Source organism: Hyperolius riggenbachi, chromosome 2, assembly GCF_040937935.1.
Source record: "Hyperolius riggenbachi isolate aHypRig1 chromosome 2, aHypRig1.pri, whole genome shotgun sequence".
NCBI classification, from domain to species: Eukaryota; Metazoa; Chordata; class Amphibia; order Anura; family Hyperoliidae; genus Hyperolius; species Hyperolius riggenbachi.
The window spans coordinates 203,915,645-203,935,128 of record NC_090647.1 but is presented as its reverse complement, the minus strand read 5'-3'; the positions used below and the strand labels follow the sequence as shown (position 1 = coordinate 203,935,128).

General features: G+C 41.1%; 2 long non-coding RNA genes across 2 annotated transcripts in view; one reads left to right on the top strand and one right to left on the bottom strand.

The window, feature by feature from the left end:
* Positions 1 to 11,098, bottom strand: part of LOC137544207 (uncharacterized) — a 54,629-nt gene extending 43,531 nt beyond the window's left edge. The window contains exon 1 of the long non-coding RNA XR_011025781.1: positions 10,981 to 11,098. This is a non-coding gene — a long non-coding RNA (uncharacterized lncRNA). The remainder of the gene's footprint in view (positions 1 to 10,980) is intronic.
* An 86-nt stretch (positions 11,099 to 11,184) lies between these two features.
* LOC137544206 (uncharacterized) lies at positions 11,185 to 19,002 on the top strand. Its single transcript, XR_011025780.1, has 3 exons — positions 11,185 to 11,243; positions 15,234 to 15,356; positions 18,813 to 19,002. It is a non-coding gene; the product is annotated as an uncharacterized lncRNA (long non-coding RNA).
* The last annotated feature ends 482 nt before the right edge of the window (positions 19,003 to 19,484 follow it).

Genomic DNA, 19,484 nt, shown 5'->3' with positions numbered 1-19,484 from the left:
GTGTGTGACAGCTGCACATTTGTAATACCAGTCACTGCAACCTGTTCACTGCACCTGTGTAAGCGCACATTTTTGTACCAGCAGTCACTGCATACCTGTTCACTGCACCTGTGTGACTGCACACTGTTTTATATACCAGTCCATGCATACCTGTTACTTGCACCTTTGTAACCACACATTGTTGTACCAGCAGTCACTGCATACCTGTTCACTGCACCTGTGTGTCCGTACACTGTTTTGTATGCCATTCCGTGCATACCTGTTAACTGCTCCTGTGTAACCGCACATTGTTGTACCAGCAGTCACTGCAACCTGTTCACTGCACCTGCGTAACTGTACATTGTATTAGTCAAGTCAGTGCATACCTTTCACTTCATCCCCCCCAATATGCACAAAACAAAAGGCAGAGCCAGAGGCAGGCCACCTGGCAGGTCTGTTCGAGGTCACGCTGTCATGATTTCATGCGGCCCTCGACCAAAGTACAGTGTTCAGAAGAAGGCAAGTGCCATCTACCCCCAATATTGTCAGGATGTAGTTGACTATTTAACACAGAACACCTCATCTTTCTCAGCTTCCGCATAGAAAAGTGACATATCTTCCTCCTCCTGCTCTTATTCTGGCACCCCACTTAACACTCAGTCAGCCGCCACCACCAAAGTGCCATCACCCCAGGGCTCAGCGGTGTGGACATTTTTTTGTATGTCTGCCTCAGATGAGAGCAATGCCATTTGTACTCTCTGCCACCGAAAATTGAGCCGTGGAAAGACCAAGACCTGCGTAGGGACAACTACCTTACGAAGGCACATGATTACAAAGCACAAACTGCAATGGGATGACCACCTGAGGAAAAGCAGCACACAGAAGCAAAGCCACACACCGCAGTGGAAGATACCAGGCCGCAAATTATTTCTCAAAAAAGTCTATACCTAAACTGTAACGTGATGTTGAAAGGCAAGTGGTGACATCTCTGGCACACAGCGTTGGGTCAAGGGTCCATCTAGCCATGGATCCCTTGGTCTGCAAAGCATGCTCAGGCCTGCCCGAAGACTAATTCAGTCCCCATACACAGCATCTCTGCCTAAACGCCATGTGACTGCCTGCCCCAAGACTACGTCGGTCCCCACACAGCATCTCTGCCTGCAGGCTGCTTGACTGCCTTATCCGCCACCACCAGCAGGGTCCACCAGGACTCCAGGCAGATTCCTGAATTTTTAAGTCCACTGCTAGCAGCGGACGCTATAATAATGTTTCTGGTGCGTGTACATGCCTGCCTAATTTTTCTGCCTGCCCTTCAGCTGCAACAACAAAACAAAAGGCATGCATATGTGTCAATTCCCCTTCGTGATCATTACCTTGCTGCGGTGAAGGAGCTTGCGTATCACAATGAAGCAATGACCAACAGCTATATGAGTGTCTCAAGGGGGGGAAGGGGGGGCACACCCAAGATAATAAGGTCATTGCTTCATTGTGGGCAGACCAAATTCGATCAGCTGGACAGTCACTGTTCTGTCATTGAGCTACCTCAGCTCGGCGACCATATGGGACCATATGGGAATGAAAACCGCCATGGCCTGCACTCTGGCCATAGTGCGCACCAGTCAAGCACGGCAGCCACTACACAAACAGCTGTTTGCGGTGCGTTACACAGTGAGTTTGGTGTGTCAGTGTGAAGCAGTACTCTAATTACACTCCCTGATTGATGTATACACATGCAAGATGTTTTAAAGCCCTTTAGGCCTCTAATTTAGCATGCAATGTGATTTCTGCCCTTAAAACGCAGCATTGCGTCAAATCCAAATTTTTCCCTGGGACTTTTGGCATGTATCCCACTCATCAATGAAAAAACTCAGATGTTAGACCACTTGAAACATCTTTTCCATCACCTTTGTGGCCAGCATAAATGTTTCTAGTTTTCAAAGTTCGCCTCCCCATTGAAGTCTATTGCAGTTGGCAAAAGTTTGCATGCTCGCGAACGTTTGCGGAGGTTCGCGAACGTGGTTCGCGAACCAAAAATCGGAGGTTCAGGCCATCTCTAATGAATATGTAACATTTGTGCAAAAATTATGGCTAAACGCAAATGGCCATAGAAACTAATTGCTATTTTACACACTCTCATGGCTGAACAATGTATTTGAAAATATTTCTGATGAGGTGTTCTGTTTATAAATTATAATTGGGGACAGCTACTTTTTGAAAAACTGCTGGGGGAAAGCTACATGTCTTCTCCTTTTGGGTGTTAGCATTACTCCCAAAACTCACTTTGCTGGCATAAATGCTGAACTAAGCATGTGGCTGTTTTTACAAATATAACCAATATAATATTGTAACGATTGTGGAATTCTCTCCGTGGTCAGTGCACAGGACGCGCGCTGACACTGCGGAAATCCTCCACAAGCGTATAATTTGAGAGAACCCAGCAAAAGGTGCAAAGCACCTGTAGAGGGAAATTCCTGTCGGCAGATGGAGCTGTGGAGTGCAGAGGAACAGATCATCTGCCCTGCCACAGATGCCAGACAGGAATTGTACGAAGGGAAGAACGCAGGGCAAGATAGTCCTTAAAGAAAGAGAGCAAAGCGACAGTGTATATGTGTCCACCAATCTAGTCGTCACCCAGCGACGATGAACACACAACCATGAAGATCAGGTGAGAAGGCAATCGCAAGAGATGGCGATTGCTAACAGTGACACAAGACAGAATAAGCACAGAGGAGGAATGTATGTGTGTGCACCAATCTAGTCACCAACCTGCGACGGTGGACACACAACAGAGGAAACCAAGTGAGAACGCAATCGCAAGAGAAGCGATTGTGAATGAGAATGAGCACAGGGACAGAATGTATGTGTGTGCACCAATCTAGTTGCCAACCCGCGACGGTGCACACACAACAGCGGATACGAAGTAGGAACGCAATCGCGAGAGAGGCAATTGCCAGAGGTGACACAAGGCTAGAGCAAGACAGGGCACGAGAGTAGCAAAGGCACAGCAAATCATACAATGAGAAGATAAGGAAAATAACAAACGCTAACTAAACGCGAACACCACACTAATTCGCAACAGCGAACGCGTTTACAGCGCGATCTCCGCACGGTAAGCGCAACAGAGACAAGCATGCCTAACTCACCCCCACCACCCAAACATGAAACAGCGAACGCGAGTGCTTGCTTAACGGTTACCTCACTGAGCCTACAGCAAGCGTTCGTATCAGACAATACAGACAGACGACCGGGAAACAGGATAGGAAAGATCCACTGCTCTTTCCCCCAGAGCGAGTGCGATCCAAGTAAAGCAACAGAGCTTAGCAGGATCCACTGCTCTTTCCACCAGAGCGAATGCGATCCAAGTTCAGGGACAGGATAGGAAAGATCCACTGCTCTTACCGCCAGAGCGAGTGCGATCCGGGTTCAGGGACAGGATCACAGATCAGAAGGATCCACAGCCGCTACCGCTAGGGGCTAGTGTGATCCAAGCAAGACAGGCAGATGAGATAGCCGGTGGCAACCGCTGCTCCAGCTATACTCCAAGAAAGCAGATCAGAAGGATCGACAGCTGCTACTGCTAGAGGCTGGTGCGATCCAAGTAAGACAGATGAAACAGAAGGGGCTACCAGTAGCAACCGCTGCACTGGTTAGCACCCACAGACAGACAGGACGATTTCCTATCGACCACCGTTGGCGACAGGACAATCACAGCAGAGAGGCAACATAGACAAAGCAGATAGGCAGGCTAACTGCACTAGAGGAGCTGCCTAGTGCAGTTCCCAGAATTACTCTAAGATAACTATAACAATCCAACAGGGAAGGCTGACACTCCAGGAGTGTATTTAACAAACCGTTATGACCAGCAAAGCCTTCTGGTCAGCAAAAGGCTTTTATACTGCCAGCCCTCAAACGAGACAGCTGGGCAATTTGCATGTATGCAAATCCCTCAGCAAAGCAACTCTGAAAGTTGCAAGATGAAGCCAGGTCTCTTTTCCAGAGACCTGCATCTCTCAGACATAAGGAATGGTCAAACAGCTGTCTGCCTGTGCAGCCAGCTGAGCGGATCATTACAAATATATATGAAAAATCCATTATGATGTACCTGTGTGAACAGAGGAAAAATGTTCTTCTTTTTACAAAAGAACAGTAGCATTTTATGTGCTGGGCCTATAATAACTCTGAGGTTACCCATGTAAAGGCATTCAAATCCTGTGGGTCCACACTATCACTGGATCAAGAACAGGAGAGAAAGAATGAATCTATCATTAAGAAAACAAGATCTAGCCCCTGAGACAGCTGAAGGTAAATCAGCCTGCTACATACACTTTTATTCTGATATTCTTGAATGAGTCCATGCATCTTCGGTGATGGCTTGGATTGGCTCAAAGCACAGTATGGAAGAAGGCAAATCAACAACACATCATCTGTTCAAAAGAAATGTGCATTGCTTCTATGCTGTCCTCCCCACAGGACCTTTTATCAGCAGATACAACAAAGGGGGTCAACATGACTACTATTGAACCCTCTCACCAAACCCAATACATTCTCCTACTCCTTCCTCCAGGCATAGTGTTAAACATTGATGTGTTTGACTGACATATTGTTTATTCTTTAGTAATCGCAGAGTTGAATTTCTTCTACGTGTCAACTTATTTGGCCAATTAAAATAAATCAGGATTTGGTTAGGATTCTAACAGATACATTGATTTCCTGGTGTTTGGTATCATATTGCACTATTAATTTCAGCTTGCTACTTTAATTCTTTCTGTGCATCATATTTAAGAATTCTGTTCTAAAGGTTTGTTTGCTTCTTATAGTATATTACAATAATATTAAAATCACTGCCTATTCAGGTATAATACTAATATTAAGCTTACAGATCAGCAGCTACCCTGTTCTTGCTAAATACCTTCACCAACATGTACGATCCATTTGAAACGCTGAACTTCTGCATCTAAAACCACAGTCAGTCCTCGGTGTGGTTTTGTTTTTTATGGCAATTCTTCCACTGCACATTCTGTCAATCCAAACAGGGGAAATTATATTTATTTATAAAAGTCCCTAATGGATAAAAAATATAATATACTACACTATGTATTTGTATAATCCATCACTTAGGCCTGTAGCTGTAATTTATAGTATTACGTTATGTATGAAATACGTATCACTCATGAGGTCTCCAGATTCCTTCAGTGCATTAGTTCAATGCCACATAGTGCATGTTTGACTGGCTTATGTAATATATATTTCTGAAAGCACTTTAGGACCACATGGACCCTTCAAGATCACTCGGACCATTAACAAGGGAAATTCAACACTGTTGGCTGTCATCACAAATTAGGAAATTTGAAAAATATTTTGAGGGTTTCTTAATGTTCAGTAGGCCTGTACATAATTAGTGTTGAGCAAGAAATTCGTGTAGGCCAGCAACTCGGACAAACTTGAATAAAATTAAATCTTTTTGTTATCATCATAGAATTCCTGACATAGTTTTCCTTTTTCTTCTCATAAATATCTAAAGTGGAAAGTAATGTGTTCCACAAAAGAACATTATTAATAAGAAATGCAAGAAAGCCAAAGTGAAATAATAGCTGCACTATGCACAGGAAACAGAAATGTGCAGTGGTAATAATGGCACTGTGATTTCTTTTTCGTCTGGTTTTACTCTGTTTGTTTTACATTGGCCTTGCTTTTGAAGTTTGTAAACCTTATCAGGGTCATATTGGGAAACAGCAGTGTTAAAAGGTGGTGGTGATGGTCATGTACAGAACTTTGTTTAAAAATGAATGCACATTGTCCTCATCTTATTAAAGAGGAACTGTCGCGAAAATCTTAAAATTTATAACACATACAAATAAGAAGTACATTTTTTCCAGAGTAAAATTGCCATACATTATTTTTCTCCTATGTTATTATTATTATTTAGTATTGTATATATATATATATATATATATATATATATATATATATATATATATATATATATATATATATATATATATATATGTTGTCTTGTCACTTAACTGTCCCTCAGAGGGGCTCACAATCTAAACCCTAACATAGTCCTATGTCTATATTGTGTAGTGTATGTATCATAGTCTAGGGCCAATTTAGGGGGAAGCCAATTAACTTATCTGTATGCTTTTGGGATGTGGGAGGAAACCCGAGTACTCGGAGGAAACCCACACAGACACAGGGAGAACATACAAACTCCTTGCAGATATTGTTACAAATTTTGGTAATAGTCGCGCCAGTAGTCCACACACAATCAATCGATCTGTGGAACCTTAAAAACAAAAGCAGAACAGCGCGGGCCTTCTCTTCATGAAATATTGCCTCAACAGTACAAACTTGTGCTTACACACACTGCGTGAGGGAACATAAACAACCACTGAGGAGTTCTGGGAGATCACACAACCCCTTTTTGCCCCTGCTCACCGAATCACTGCTCTCACATATGCATATCAATAAATCCTTGCTGCGTGCATCCTAAAAGACACCAGAAACTTCTCATCGCATAAAACTGATTTAATATGGCACCCAATGGCCCCCAAGTTAAAACTGCGTACACAAAGCACTCTTTAACATTTGCATATCATAATACCACATCGCCACCGGTCACCTCTCACATGCCCAGGCCGCGTCTCTCTCCGTGGTTGAACAGCTCCCTACGCGTTTCGTCACGTGGGTTGTGACTCATCAGGGGCTGGAGTGCGCACATTCCCTGTTGCATTATCAATGCATAACCCCTCCTACCTCCCTCCTCTCCCCGGCAGGCCTCTAGGGTGTCAGAGATCAAGCAGGGCATCATGGGAGGCCGGATCGGCTCCATTCACATAAAAATACCTGTAAATAAAAACAATAAAACAATATATATAAAAAAATAAAATATAAAAAGCTGATTCCACGCCTATCACGTTACTACCAATGTTGTCAATATTGATGCAGATTGTGAATTCATTTTCTCCGCACTGCTTTACACTGTCAGCGCTCCACTCCCACCACTGCATATGCAAGAGTCATATGAGGGCAATATTCTCCATAATATATATGTCATATCTCTCGCATCTAATAATGCTACAAATATAACTACAACCATCCATGATATGCATAGCCCAAGCATTAACCTATGTGCAGTTATGTAATTACATACTCGTAGTGACCCACGCCCCTACTGATCCCAATATATACACATGTACAATTACTTCATTTTAACCTATACATCCTATGTACTCATACACATATGAATTCATAAACCTATACATAGTGATACCCATTCTAAGTGCTTAATTACCCCCTCCCCTCCACCACCCCCCCTCCCCCGCACACACATTCTGATACATCATACACCCTGCAATTATGTGCTTCTCAATCTTGAGGCATAATCGTACTCCTGCCACCTAGTGGTGGAAAAAATTATAAGGTAGCTTTCTGTATTATGCAGTTAATCATTACAAATGAAGCAATTTAAATCAATTTCGACATTCATACCCTCTGGTTTAAGTGTATGGAGATTATAAATCCATCGTGTTTCCATCTTAGATAATTCACGTACCCTGTTACACCCTCTCTACTGTGGATTTAGTTTTTCTACCACACAAAAATACATCTGGGCAGGGTCACAATTATGTTCTTTCTTAAAATGTGCCGGTACACTGTGATTTTCATGTCCCTTTTTAATCTTATAGATGTGCTCATCAATCCATTCTTTTAGAATTTTTGTGGTTCGTCCTACATATTGAATTCCACATGCACACCTTGGGAAGGGAGGTGGAGGAAATACGGGTAAAATTAGAGCCATACAAAGATATGGAGGAATATGGTAGAAGATCTAAATTTATACAGGATTCACTGTTTAAAATTGAGAAAGAAATGATAGCTGACAAACATAAACAATACTCCCGTGATCTAGAAGCTTATAAAAACAATTGTGTCTATAAATGGCAAGCTAAAAAGAAGCCTGAACCTGGTGGCGCACAGGGAGGGGGGGAGGGAGGGGATGCACTTGGAGTGGGTCCTCAGCCTCAAAATCCGACTCAACCTATTCAAGTAGCTAACCCCCGGCCCCCCAAACCAAACACACAGGGTAATGGCCCACCCACGTATCGAGGACAGTATTATCCACCGAGAGGTAATCCAAATGGGCCAAGACCTCTGAACTACATTCCTAGCCCTCAGTTTAGAGCACAGAAACCTATGGAGTTCAATCATCCAGGGGGGGCATATGGTTGGTACACCCCCCCCCCCCCCCGCGAGGAAGAGGTGGGCAAACCACGAACACCAATGCATAATAACGGGGTACCGATTTATAATAGATTCCAACACTTGGACCCAGATAGGAACAATTGAGAACAATCACAATCTTTTTTAGGGAGAGGACACAATCCAGGGTACAGGGAGGGGGGCATGGGTCCAGCCCACCAACCATACATGCCAGGCATCCAAACAAAAAGGAGAGCAGAAGAGGATGCAAAGGAGGACGGAGAAAACAAAATAGTAAAGAACCAATAGGGGAGGGAATTTTTAATTTGACTGGGGTTGAATTGAGTAGGGGAGAAATGAGTGTCCTTGATAAGGGTCTAAAATTTGCTCCCCCAAAAAATATCAATATATTCTCCACATATATTGACGTTAATAAATTTGTGAGGAAAGTTAACCTTCGGTGCTACTTCCTGGATAAGGAAGGGCCCAATCAGAGAGATAATTGTGTGATACAATTCAAACAAACTGACTTGCGAAACAATTCATCGTTTAACCCACAATTTAATGGGAGCCAAAATACCATTGAAGTATTTAAGAAATTGGTAATAAAGGATATTGAAAATATTCAAACGACCACTATACCTGGGTTTAAAAAGGAAGCAAAAAGCATGTTGGAACAAAAAGGGTTGGTCATCCGAGCGGCTGATAAAGGGGGAGGGGTGGTAGTCCTAAACAAAGAACAGTATTTTGCTGAATTAGACAAAATTGTTTATGATGTTGATACTTATGAAACGCTGGGAGGGAACCCCACACAGGAATATATAAGACAGCTGCTAGCCCTAATGAAAGATGGAGTAGATGACGGTGTATTATCAGATCAGGCTTTCAGGTACCTAATTCCCTCAGCACCAAGAGTACCCATAATATACCAAACCCCAAAAATCCATAAAAGTGTAACTGAGCCTCCTGGCCGCCCTATCATTAGTGGCATTGGGTTGGTCACGCACAGGGTGGGGATCTACTTAGATAGATTTCTGCAACCATTAGTGCGTAACCTACCACGTGTACTGAAGGATACGGGGCATACACTGCAGGTGCTGCAAAAAGTAAAATTTGAGGAAAACATGGTGTTGGGCACGGCAGATGTAGGCTCCCTGTACACAAACATACCCCACGTATGGGGAATTGAAGCTGTCAAATTCTATATGCAGCAGAATGGTGAGCTAAGGGACAAACAGATACAATTCTTAGTCAAATTACTGGAGTTTGCATTGACGAAAAATTATTTTTGGTATAGGGGTAAATACTATGTACAGCGATACGGTTGTGCGATGGGGGCATCGTTTGCCCCATCGCTGGCAAATCTATACATGGCCAGATGGGAGGAGAAAGCAATAATGAAAGGGGGTGGCAATATAATCTCATGGTGGCGATTAATAGATGACCTGCTGCTATTATGGAGGGGTCAGGAGTCATCACTACACGAGTTTATTGTGGAAGCCAATAGTATTGAAAACAATATAAAACTTACGTTGGAAAGTAGTACCTCTATGATACACTTTCTTGACCTTAATATATATGTGGAGGATCAAGCCTTAAAAACTGAATGCTTCTTTAAGAAAACTGACCAAAATGGTTTCATACCTACTAGTAGTTGCCACCACCCACGATGGCTCCAAGGGATCCCAAACGGCCAGATGATACATATTCGCAGAAATTGTACCAATATTGAAAAATACAACACACAAGCAAACATGTTGAAGGATAGATTCATACAGTAGGGGTATAAAGTAAGCTCACTAGAAAGCACTATAGAGCAAGTTAGGGGTATGAACAGGGATGTCCTGGTGAATGGGAGCAGAGGTAACAAGCAAAAAATAAATGAGATGTCATTTATAAGTGAATTTAACGTGCAGCACAAGCAGGTAGAAAAAATAATCAAAAAACATTGGCCAGTTCTGATGTGCGATTAGGTACTGGCGAGAGCGATACCAGGAAAGCCGTCTTTCATTTATAGGAGAGCACCGAATATAAGAGATTGTTTGGTGCCCAGCTGTGTGGAACCCCCCAGAACTAATAACGGGAATCTGTGGCAAAAACCGGGGTTCTACCCTTGTAGAACTTGTCAAGAATGTAAACTTAATAGTGAAAATAGGAAGACCAAATTAATCTTTGGATCATATGTGACAAAAAATCAGTATAAAATAAGATCTTTCAGTACATGTACAACTAAATACGTAGCCTACATGATATGGTGTGCATGTGAAATTCAATATGTAGGACGAACCACAAGAATGCTAAAAGTACGGATCGATGAGCACATCTATAAGGTTAACAAGGGACATGAAAATCACAGTGTACCGGCACATTTTAAGAAAGAACATAATTGTGACCCTGCCCAGATGTATTTTTGTGTGGTAGAAAAACTAAATCCACAGTAGAGAGGGTGTAACAGGGTACGTGAATTATCTAAGATGGAAACACGATGGATTTATAATCTCCATACACTTAAACCAGAGGGTATGAACATCGAAATTGATTTAAATTGCTTCATTTCTAATGATTAACTGCATAATACAGAAAGCTACGTTATAATTTTGTTTCACCACTAGGTGGCAGGAGTACGATTATGCCTCAAGATTGAGAAGCACATAATTTCAGGGTGTATTATGTATCGGAATGTGGGGGGGGGGGGGTGGAGGGGAGGGGGTAAGTAAGCACTTAGGATGGGTATCACTATGTATAGGTTTATGGATTCATATGTAGAAAAAAAAAACAACGTTTTGTAAGAAATAATACCTTTTAATGGCTAACTAATAGAGTTAAATGATGCAAGCTTTCTGGGATCTAGTCCCCTTCTTCAGGCATATTTCCAGATGTAAGCTGAAGTAAAACACTGATGCAGATAAATGGTAAACACGAAGATGACAGTTGTGTTGGTTACTGTTTATCCGTTAGGTGTCAGGTGATCAGCAGGCTGGAGCCAGTGAGTTAGTGCAACCATACATGAAATCCAGCAGGTTTCTGAAGATCGTGAAGCCAAATCAATCATGTTACATAAGGTGTCATGAATCCTGTTCCACAATTTAAACCTTCTGTTAATGTCTTGAACATTTTCATAAATTTGTACTCTTTTCTTGATTGATCATTTTTGAAGTTACCCTTAAGAACAAGTACTTTTAGATCTTGCATGCTGTGTCCTGGTTCACAGAAGTGTTGGCCCACTGGTGTGTCCATTTTACCCTCATTAATTTTAAAGCGGTGATGGTTCATTCTTGTGCGCAGTTTTTGTCCTGTTTCTCCTATATAGATTCCTCTTGAGGGGCATTTCATGCAGCGTATCATGTATACAACATTGGATGACTCGCAGGAAAATTGGTCTTGTATTTGATGATATTTCTGTGAGTTTGGTATTTGTATTTGGCTTGTGCTCAAGATATAAGGGCAGGTCTCACACCTTGTGTTATTGCAGGGTAATGTGCCTGGAGTATCTGGTGTAGATAATGCACTTCTGATAATTATTTGTCTCAAATTGGGAGGTTGTCACGGTACAGAAACTTTTTTGCTACTGGATTCATATGTGTATTAGTGCATAGGATGTATAGGTTAAAATGAAGTAATTGTACATGTGTATATATTGGGATCAGTAGGGGGGTGGGTCACTACGAGTATGTGATTACATAACTGCACATAGGTTGATGCATGGGCTATGCATACTATGGATGGTTGTAGTTATATTTGTAGCAGCATTAGATGCAAGAGATATGACATATATATATATATATTATGGAGAATATTGCCCTCATATGATTCTTGCATATGCAGTGGTGGGAGTGGAGCGCTGACAGAGTAAAGCAGTGCGGAGATGTAAAATGAATTCACAATCTGCAGTAATATTGACAACATTGATAGTAACGCGATAGGCGTGGAATCAGCTTTTTATATTTTATGTTTTTTGTATATATTGTTTTATTGTTTTTATTTACAGGTATTTTTATCCAGCCCCCATGATGCCCCGCTCGATCTCTAAAACCCTAGAGGCATGCCGGGGAGGGGAGGGAGGGGAGGTAGGAGGGGTTATGCATTGATAATGCAACAGGGAACGTGTGCACTCCAGCCCATGATGAGTCACAACCCACGTGACGGAACGCATAGGGCGGAGCTTGGAGTACGCATGCTGTTCAACCACGGAGAGAGACGCGGCCTGGGCATGTGAGAGGTGACCGGTGCCGGCGGCGATGTGGTATTATGATATGCAAATGTTAAAGAGTGCTTTATGTATGCAGTTTTAACTTGGGGGCCATTGGGTGCCATATTAAATCAGTTTTATGCGATGAGAAGTTTCTGGTGTCTTTTAGGATGCACGCAGCAAGGATTTATTGATATGCATATGTGAAAGCAGTGATTCGGTGAGCAGGGGCACAAAAGGGTGTGTGTGATCTCCCAGAACTCCTCGGTGGTTGTTTATGTTCCCTCACACAGTGTGTGTAAGCACATGGGTGTACTGTTGAGGCAATATTTCATGATGAGAAGGCCGGCTCTGTTCTGCTTTTGTTTTTAAGGTTCCGCAGATCGATTGATTGTGTGTGGACTACTGGCGCGACTATTACCAAAATTTGTAACTGTGACTGGGATTGTTCTCCGTTTATAGTCAGCAGCCTCATCAGAGATAAGGGACTGAGCGCTGCATCACGGTGAAAACGTCCTTGCAGATATTGACCTGGCTGGGATTCAAACCAAGGAACCCAGCGTTGCAAGGCAAGAGCGCTAACACTACATCACCATGCTGCCCATGTTGCTGTCACTTACAGCAGGTAGTAGAAATCTGACATTGCCAACAGGTTTTGTGTTAGTCCATCTCTTCATGGGGAATTCTCAGCATGGCCAAGACATTCTTTAAAAAAAATTATACAAAGATGCTGGCCAGCCTCCCCGCTCGCTGCACATTTTTTTTGGCAGTTGGACGGAGCAACTGCCATTCACTAAGTGCTTTTAAAAAAAATGAAAACCCAGAGAACCCCCTCATAAGAATATGTACTAATCCAAGATCTTTCGGTAATGTCAGATTTCTACTACTTACTGTAAGTGACAGCAACACAGGAGAAAAGTAATTTATGGCTCATTTTACTCTACAAGAAACATACCTCCTATTTGCGTATGTTTACATGTCTTTTAAATTTTAAGATTTTTGTGATAGAGGTCCTTTAAAAATGACTTTGTAACGCTCTTACCTGCTAATGGTTCCAGCAAGGGCTCAGGCAGCACTGGGCTGCTGCAGGAAGCTTCCACTTCCAATTTCTGCAGCGGCATCCCCAGCACCCCTGCGGCTGTGACTCAACATGTACGCTCCTCTGGCCTCTCCAGGGGGACGCGCCCATCCTAGAGCAGTTCTTATAGATTGAGGAGGTGGGTCTAGTGGGTGTCAGCTGACACACTAGTCAGCTGACACTTTTTTGCTGGAACCTATGCTGATTGGCCACTTCCTTTTCTGGGCTGGTCTGTGATCTTTTCCACCTGTATATAAGCTCTGTTCCTTCAGTTGCACACTGCCCGTGATAGCAATCAGTACGCTGGTTTTTGCTGGGCACTTTATCACGCCATGAAAAACATATTGTATTTCAATGCGACTGCCAGACTGACTTAGATACGACCTTAGCTTTACTGACCACTCTCTCACCTTGTCCTTTGTACTGCAGTCATCTGATCTAACGTGTATGAACCTAGCCTGTTACCGATTCTGATTCTGCCTAGTCCTTTGTACTGCAGCCATCTGATCTAACGTGTATGACCCTAGCCTGTTACCGACTCCGATTCTACATAGCTCACCGTACTGCAGCCAGCTGATATTGTGTATTGGTCCACATAGCACCTAGCATGATAGACTTGTTATTCCTAGTGCATGTATGTAACTACAATAGCACAAATTCTAATTATTTAAAGGACCACTATCACAAAAAATTAAAACACATATAAAAAAAAGTATTACTTTCAGAGTAAACTGTGCTATACATTTATTCTCTCCTGTGTTGCTGTCACTTACAGTAGATCATAGAAATCAGGCCAAAAATTACAGGTTTTGGACTAGCCCTTATCCTCATGGGGGTTCTCAGGGTTTTATTTATTTTCAAAAGCGCTAAGTCAATGGCAGCTGCTCAAGAGATGAATTAGTCAAATAAACTGTTAGTTCTGTTAAATTTCTACTAACTACTGTAAGTGACAGCAATATAGGCGAAAAGTAGTTTATAGTTCAATTTACCTCTGAACTATAAACTACGTATAGTTCAATACTTCTTATTTGTATTTGTGTCCATGTATTTTACAGTTTACAATTTTTTCACCATAGTGGTCCTTTAATATTTCAGCAATGTTAACTACAGGATGTTCTCTTCTGATCCTTGCAAAGATTTCAATTTTTGTCTTTTAACAGCATACAATTTGTTGTATAACTACAGTCCATGTTTGCTAGATCACTTTTACTTTCTTCAATGTTCATTCTTCTCCAAACTTATGGAATAAACCTCCTTTTCTCTGTCTTCTTTTACATGTTGTTATTCTGCTTCAGCTTTCATTTTAGAAGTTACCCCGTAACATTAGATATCCATTACCTTTATCTACAGTAGCAATACCTTTTGTCTTTGTCAAGTTTGGCTTTCAGGTCCAGTTGAAGTCATGCATCCATAACAAGATAAAAACTCGGCACCCGTAAAAGGTTTTGGAGTAGCACCATAAAAAATTATATAAACCGAACCTTTATTAATTTTGATGCAATATTGATAATAAATAAAATAATAAAAAGATAGCCAAGGGGGAAATCCACTGGAACATGCAAGGAAAAATAATGAGTCCCCTTAAAAGCATGCAAGTGAATTAACTGTGATCGTACTATATAACATACCCCACCTGTGTCTTTCAGTGTCTGCAAGTAGTATTGTTGGTTGCAGGCTGTAAAACCAAGCTTTGTGAGTGCCAGCAATTCTATACCTTCTCTTTTTACAACATACTACACTATAATGGCTCCGAATGTCCTTTATTAATATTGATCTTGTTTTTAGAGCTCGGAGAGGCTTTTCATCATCCAGAACCTTATTCTTTCAAGACATTTTGTGTACTTCTTCCTCCCCCTCTTTAAATTGCAGAAGTTGACTTCATGACATGGGAAGGCAATGAAAGAAAAGGTAGTTTTACCTGTCATAGACTATATACTGTACATAAAGTTAAACCAATTCTTACAGATTTTGCATACAAATGCATACATGTTAATGTCTCTAACAGCTGCTATGTGTTTTCTTGCATTATTGTGCATATTGCATGCAGCAGTATGTTGTGATTTGTGAAAAAGCTTTCAAAAGAAATGCACAAATGTAAAGTGACCTATTGGAAAACTTGGAAATGTCCTTCACCTGTGCTGTGTTGCAATAAAGTTCTCTGCAACTGTTTCTGTAAAGCAGCCCTTTAAACTTTATTTGGTCTGCTGTTCCCAAATACTTTGAAAGTAATGGATTTTAGCAGTTATTTGATGTACCGACAATATTCTTTTGTACCTGACACCTGAAACTGAAGTTATTGTTTTCCAAATTGCATTAATTAAATAAATACAAAAATAAGAGTTTTAGGGGCGAACAGGTAGACAAGTAGGCATCATTTAGAATGTTTCAGTATGAATGAGATACTCCTCGTATTATTTGCATTTAATGCCCTTTAGCTAATTTAAGTTATTGAAAGAATTAGATGAATAAATTCTGTAGTGAGCTAATATGATATGCATGGAAAATGAATTTGTGCATTGAAGTAGATTTTTTTCACCAAGCTGAGCCCTTTATTTTACGCAAAGTTAATTTTCCATTAAAATAAAGCCTGTGAAATCTAGCCAACCTTAAAACTAGCTTCAAATATCTTCAACTAACATAACTTAGTGGAGAACAATGTTCCCCTGTTCAGAACTAATCCGTTCAGGTGATCATGTGTGCTAAAAAGAGTTTTTATGTGGACAAAATAAATTATGGCAGGAGAGAAGAGATGTGCTTGAAATGTATGGAATCAAAGGTTTGTTTATAACTCAGGTCTGCAGCATAGAAACACTAAACAGACAACCCTGATTAATGAACTATATTAAAAACAAAACAGGTATGTGTATTTTGAGCAAATATGCATTTTGAATTATGCGTTCATCAATGAAGACTTTATTAAAAATAGTTAAGTGTATTTTGAGCAAGTATGCATTTTGTTTGATCATCAATGACTGCAGACCTTTAAAGTAGTTTTTACATTTTATCATTTATTATTTATTTTGTGTTTGATTCAGAAAACTTCTTTGATGCCTTGAGGACTGCAGTGTTAAACCCCCCTAAAGACCATACCATTTCTCACTAAATTGGCCACTGCAGCTTTAAGGCCTCGCTGCAGGGTCGTCCAACTCAGCACACAAGTGACCCCCCCCTTTCTCCCCACCAACACAGCTTTCTGTTGGTGGGGTCTGATCGCCCCCCCCGATGTTTATTTATATTTTTATAAATATTTATTACATTATTTTTTTAATTAATTTTCCCATTTCCCTACACTTCCCACATACAGGGATGGAGCTACAGCATGGCCACCAAAGCCATTTAGAGATAGCGTGGGTGGGAGAGCATAGGAGCATCAGCATCCAACAATGAAGGTTAGCCCAGGAGGTAACATCCACCCTGGCATTTCTCTCTACTTCATCCTGTCTCTGGGTGGTCCACATCTTTCTAGTGAAGGCACTTGTCAATTTATAGGCAGGCTTGGGCTCCTCTGTACTCTGACCCCCCACCCCCACCCCCATTGTGGGGGTGATTTATATGTCCCTAGTTCAAATAGAGTTATGAGGTCATTTTTTAGGGAGGCTACTCAACCTATCTCTGTTTTTGGGATCTGGGAGGAATCCAGTATAATATTATGTTCCCTTAGCTATACAACAGATTTACCCCCTGGCTATAAGAGCAGGTAATACGCATACGCAAAAAAAAACATAAATGGGGGTATCCCAAAACATATATGCCAGTTCACTACAGCCATCAGCACAAAGTAGCAGCATATTGTAATTGCCATAGCCTCTCCCTCCAAACTGCAGAGTAACCAAGCAGCTTGGGGTGACTCAAAACCACTAGTAAAGTTTAGGGAGCTAAAAGAGACCAAAAAGCCCTCCTTCTAAAAGCAATGCTTAGTGTGATTTGCATTCTTAAAACAGAAAGTATTTGCAATAACACAACTTTAAGTGAACATCTGTGGTCACCCACAATGCACCACTACTGAATATGCAAATTATCCCTTTATGCCCCTGAAGCCAGACTTAGATCCAGAACCGCTAGTGTAGAGCAAGCCTATAGCTTTACATTTTACAACGCCACATCAACCCCACATCCCCATTGATGTGGCTCTGTAAAATGTAAAGCTAAAGGCTTGCTATACACCAGCGGTTCTGGACGTAAGCCTTTCTTTATGGGCATAAGAAGATAATTTGCCTATTCAGTAGCGGTGCATTATGGATAACCTCCAAACTGCCACACCCATTTTTTTGGCAAACAATCTCTTTGGACACCCTCTTAGATAGAAGCACGCATGGTAAGAAGGGATTTGGGGTTGATGGTGATATTTTGCTATTTTTCTTTACCACCCAAATCAGAGCAAAGTGTGAAAATGTTAGACTTCGTAAAAATATTGTTTATAGTAGTATTTTAGGAAGTACATACTAGAATTTTAAATATTCTTTTCCAAAGTCCTCCTTAGTCGACCAATTTGGTGGCAGTCTGGGCTTTTTTAGTTGATTGCAGCCTTCTCATATTGATAGCACTCTGAAGCTTTTCTGTTCAACTAATGTCCTGTTTGTGGCTCCCCCTTGCATTTAAACATTTAGCTGGAACTGCAGAGGAGGGATGCGGCCACCTGGTATGGAAGTTCAAACAAAACAAGCCCATTTCAATTCCTTGTTGCAGTTGATCAGTCACATCAGCTATGTCTGCACACCACAATCCCAAACTGATTCTACAAATAGATGCAGAGCCATTGGCAGGAAGTTAGCTGCGTTTAAAGAAGACAGGCCTGGAAATACAAATGGGATATTCTATATTTTTATTTTTTTCCTGGCTTTTTTTTAAGTCATGGAATAGTTCATGTGCTGCAACTGCTGAGCAAATGTGCTAAGGTTGCCTGAGCACATACTGAGCAATGCTTATGTTACATTGGCTCACATTTGAGGTAAACCTTATACACATTTACTGAATTAGCTTGGTAGGAAACTGCACTACCTGATATTAATGTAAGCAGAGAGCGTCACGTCATGTTTTTCTACATGAGAAACTATGGCCAGTTTCATAAAAAAAAAAAAATACTAAGTAATAGCTACCAGTGATGAAAAAGGGAATGAAAACTTTCACTTTTTAACAACTGTCAAACATTCCACTACAGTACAGACGTGGGCAGTTATAATGGACCAACCTATTTCTCATCAATAACCTAAGCCAATTTTCTTCCACAGAGTAGCAGGAGTGTTAAAAGTACTAAATGATCCAAGATTTACCGACATTCAGTTTTATAGTTGTCCTTAACATATTATGAACGATCAGTTTTAAAACACACCCATATAAGTAGGATTTCTCTTTTTTTTTTTCTAGATGATCTGAAACCAAATAGATGTTGGCAGTTCCAATGTTCCCAGTTCCTGACTTCAATCTAGTGATTGCCAGCTAGGGAAGGCTCTCTGCCTCTCTGGAATCTCTCCAAAGCAGTAGAATGGTTTGTTTATTTGCCAAAATACACTGAGAGCTTAAACAGGGAAGGACAACAAACTGCTAAGTGTGCCTTTGGTATAGAATGGTAGATTGTATGGAACTGACATTAAATTGATGCTATGATTATGATCTTATTTTCTGAAGGTGAGCAATGGATTTTTTTTCTTCCTCTAATAGGCTCAAGCAGAAACATAAACATCACTATCTTGCAAAAGAAAAACAAAATATTGCTGGTTTGGATTATGTATGTATCGTCATGTCTGCGCGTGCGCATTTATACACTCACGTAAACACACACACTAATGAGTAACATCTGATTTTGCCTTTCTGCACAATCAATTTTTTTAGAAGATACTATTTTACATCATTTCGATTTTATCATTAGATTGCCACTGAATATATAGATGCACCTATTGTCTCTACCTCCACCCTTTGATTATGCAATCTCACTGTCCGACACCCCTCTCGTGGACTAGTACAGGCTCTATCTATTTTTATTTTTTACCGAAGACATTAAACTACTGTTTTCAAAGACATTTGCATGATCTTGTTTTG